This window comes from Mandrillus leucophaeus, unplaced genomic scaffold (genome assembly GCF_000951045.1).
Source record: "Mandrillus leucophaeus isolate KB7577 unplaced genomic scaffold, Mleu.le_1.0 Scaffold52, whole genome shotgun sequence".
NCBI lineage: Eukaryota > Metazoa > Chordata > Mammalia > Primates > Cercopithecidae > Mandrillus > Mandrillus leucophaeus.
Window position 1 is genome coordinate 1393183 of NW_012105586.1, and position 4055 is coordinate 1397237.

At 45.0% G+C, this 4055-nt stretch overlaps 1 protein-coding gene across 1 annotated transcript in view; it reads right to left on the reverse strand.

Moving 5' to 3' along the window:
- The window catches only part of LOC105551355 (PRAME family member 5-like), a 7343-nt gene extending 4646 nt beyond the window's left edge, over positions 1–2697 (reverse strand). The window contains exon 1 of the mRNA XM_011996557.1: positions 2654–2697. The gene's annotated coding sequence lies outside the window, so the exon portion shown is untranslated. The remainder of the gene's footprint in view (positions 1–2653) is intronic.
- Positions 2698–4055: the final 1358 nt, after the last annotated feature.

The following is a 4055-nucleotide window of genomic DNA, read 5'->3' on the forward strand; positions in this document are numbered from 1 at the left end:
TCTTTCTTTCTTTCTTTCTTTCTCTCTTTCCTCCCTCCCTCCCTCCTTCCTTCCTTCTCTCCATTCCTCCCTCCCTTCTTTCTTTCTCTCTCTTTCTCTCTCTCTCTCTGTCTCTTTCTCTCTCTGTCTTTCTTTCTGACAGCATCTTGCTCTGTCACGCAGCCTGGAGTGCAGTGGTGCGATCTCCACTCAGTGCAGCTTTGACCTCCCAGGCTCAAAGGATTCTTCCACCTCAGCCTCCCAAGTAGCTGGGACCACAGGCATGCATCTCTTATTTTTTTGACTTTTTGTAAAGAGAATGGGTTTCACTATGTTGTCCAGTCTCGTCCTGAACTCCTAGACTGAAACAATCCACCCACCTTGGCCTCCCAAAGTGCTGGGTCTACAGGCATGAATGAGCCTCCACCCTGGCCTCGTTATTGAAAATTTCAGTGAGAAGCTTTGCAAGCTATGTGACAGTGTTATGCATCATTCACAAGACAGAGGTTTCTAATATACACCTTTTACACATATTAAAAATGAAACACTTTGGCTGTGCATGGTGACTCAGACCTGCAATCCCAGCACTTTCAGAGGCCAAGTAAGGTGGATCAACTGAGGTCAGGAGTTCGAGACCAGCTGACCAACATGGTAAAACCCTACCTCTACTAAAATTACAAGTATTAGCCTGGTGCAGTGGTGTGCACCTGTAGTCCAAGCTACTACTATTAGGGAGGCTGAGGCAGGAGGATCACTTGAACCCGGGAGGCAGACGTTGCAGTGAGCTGACATTATACCACTGCACTCTAGCCTGGGAAATAGGCTAGATTCACCAAAAAAAAAAAAGAGAGAGAGAGAGCGCGCACGCGAGAGAATACATTTGATTAGACTTCTTAAGCCCCACCCAGTTAATCCTCGTTGGATTTTTGGCTTTCTTCTAGGTTAACGGATTGAATTAGATATTCATCCACCGAAGCGAAAGATTTAGGGATAAGATGAAAGTCCAGGACTCGTTCACTGATTCACTCCACAAACTTGGAGCTTTACTAATATGTGTCCTTCATAGTCTTGAGTGTGAGATAGGGAAGGGTTGAATCTCTTCCTGACATTAGACAGAAAGAAAAAAACTTGAGAACATCTTTGTTGAGGGACCTTGGCCACATCAAATGTATCAAAATATTTCAGAGTTAAAACAGCTTTACAAAGACAGACATGACAGTCCCTAAGAAAACACGGTAGAAATCTTCATGTATCCAATGATCACCTGGGTGGTATAATTTAATATTTGTTGGAGTGGGGGGAGCTGATGCCCAGGCTGGAGTGCGGTTGCACAATCTTGGCTCACTGTAACCTCCAGCTTCCAGGTTCAAGCGATTCTCATGCTCCAGCCTTCCACATAGCTGGGATTACAAGCGTGCACCCCCACACCCATGTCTCCATTCAGGTGGAAGGGTTACAATGAGGATGTGATTTGTTTAAAATTCAGGTCAAAGATCCTCTTTGGTTAAGATTTTTTTTTTTTTTTGACAGGATCTTACTCTGTTGCCCAGGCTGGAGTACAGCAGTGGTGTGAGCATGGCACACTGCACCCTCAATCTTCTGGGCTCAAGCGATTCTCCCACCTCAGTCACCCAAATAACTGGGAATACAGATGCATGCCACCATGCCCGGCTAATTTAAATTTTTTTTTTTTTTTTTGTAGAGGCCGACCTCCATTGACTCACGGCTGTAATTCCACCAGTTTGGGCGGCCAAGGCAGGTGGATCACTTGAGGTCAGGAATTCAAGACCAAACTGGCCAGCATAGTAAAACCCTACCTCTACTAAAAATACAAAAATTAGCCAGGCATGGTGACAAATGGGATGTAATATCAGCTACTCAGGAGACTGAGGCATGAGAATTGCTTGAATCCGGGAGGCGGAGGTTGCAGTGAGTCAAGATCATGCCACTGCACTCCAGCCTTGGCAACAGAGTGAGACTCCATCCCCCCTCAAAAGAAGAATATTTGGTAGAGAAGCATTTTTGATATGTTTCCCAGGTTGGTCTCAAACCCCTGGGCTCAAATGATCCTCCCACTTTGGCCTCCCAAAGTGTTGGGGTTACAGGCATGAGTCACTGCTCCCATCAAGAATTATGAAATGACATGGCCGGGCGCGGTGGCTCAAGCCTGTAATCCCAGCACTTTGGGAGGCCGAGACGGGCGGATCACAAGGTCAGGAGATCGAGATCATCCTGGCGAACCCGGTGAAACCCCGTCTCTACTAAAAAATACAAAAAACTAGCCGGGCGAAGTGGCGGGCGCCTGTAGTCCCAGCTACTCGGGAGGCTGAGGCAGGAGAATGGCGTGAACCCAGGAGGCGGAGCTTGCAGTGAGCTGAGATCCGGCCACTGCACTCCAGCCTGGGTGACAGAGCAAGCCCCCGTCTCAAAAAAAAAAAAAAAAAAAAAAAAGAATTATGAAATGACATAAACCAAAGCACAATCACATTTTTTGAAATAAAGACAAAACTGCATTTAGAGGGAAAAATTCAAACCTTCAAATTATTCATATGAGAAAAAAAAAAACAAAAACAATGAGATATTGCTCTGTGCCATCGTAGGCTGCACTGTCACCATCCCAGACAGGCTGACTGTAGGTCAGATGGGAGTGTCCTTACAGAAATTAGGGACTTACCAGATCTGGACTGAGTTTGCAGGGTGCTCAGACCTCAGGAAGAACCAAGCAGTAACTCCAGGCTTGAAGACTTTGGGTCTTTCCTGTGGGTCTTCAGAAGCTTTTATTGACCTTTCTAATCACAGCTCCCACCTCCGCCTCTCCACTTATCCACTGCTAGCTTCCAATCAAAAAGTGATATCTGACTGGATTTCTGAAGCTCCACCCAGTTAATCCTGATTGTGTTTTTGGCTCTCTTCAGATTAATGGATTGTGTCAGATATCCGTTCATTTCAGATATCCATACTAAATTCATGAATCATGAAATTGACAGTGTTAGGGATAGGGTGGAAGTCAAGAATTCATTCATTCAAGGCTGGGCGAGGTAGCTCATGCCTGTAATCCCAGCATTTTGGGAGGAAAAGTTGCATGAATCACCTGAGGTCAGGTGTTCAAGACCAACCATGCCAACATGGTGAAACCCCATCTCTTCAAAAATACAAAAATTCGCCAGGAATAATGGTGGGTGCCTGTAATCCAGCTACTCAGGAGGCTGAGGCAGGACAATTGCTTGAACCCAAGAGGCAATGGTTGCAGGGAGCCAAGATTGCATCACTACGCTCCAGTCTGGGTGACAGAGGGAGACCCTGTTGAAAAAAAAAAATTCATTCATTCATGAACTCCACAAACTCTGATGGAATTTTACTAATATGTGTCCTGCATAGTCTTGAGCTGGAGGCAGGGAAGGGTTTGATCTGTTCTGGGCATTAGACAGAAAAAATAAAATCTGAAAGTAGTGTTGTCAGGAGTCTTTGGCCACATCAAAATTATAAAAATGACTTATAGTTAAAATAGCTTTATAAAAGCAGAGGAGTCATCCCTACAAAATCAGAAAAAAAAAAAACCCACCATGTATTGAATGGTCTTGTGGGCTTCATATCACCTAAGGTAGCAGTTTATTCGCTTGTGCTGGTGGAAGAGAGGTGCCACTGAGGATGTGAGTGGTCTCAGGGCTTAGTAAGGCTTCTCTGGAAGAAATTGAAACCATACCTATAAACTTTATAAATTTAATCAGTGAAGAAGGGAGGGGGAGAAACCAAAATAAACCAAGCTTGCAGCGCACTCAGCATTCATCAGGAGGTCAGCTTGCTCTCTGACCTGCTTCCTCATGGTTGCTGGCAGCCTGCTGTCCCAAAATCATGTAGACCTTAGATTACATGTTCCCCTTAACTGCCCTGCAGACAACAATTTAAACATTGTAAAACATTAACTTTTTCATTTGACATATTCTTTCAGGTTCTGCATGTCAGTTGAAGTACTGATGCCAGCTGATCTGAAGGGCCCTGCAAGGCACCAACTCACCAAAGACTACAGTTTTGACATCCTGATGACTTCATACCTCTTACCGCCACCAAAATATACC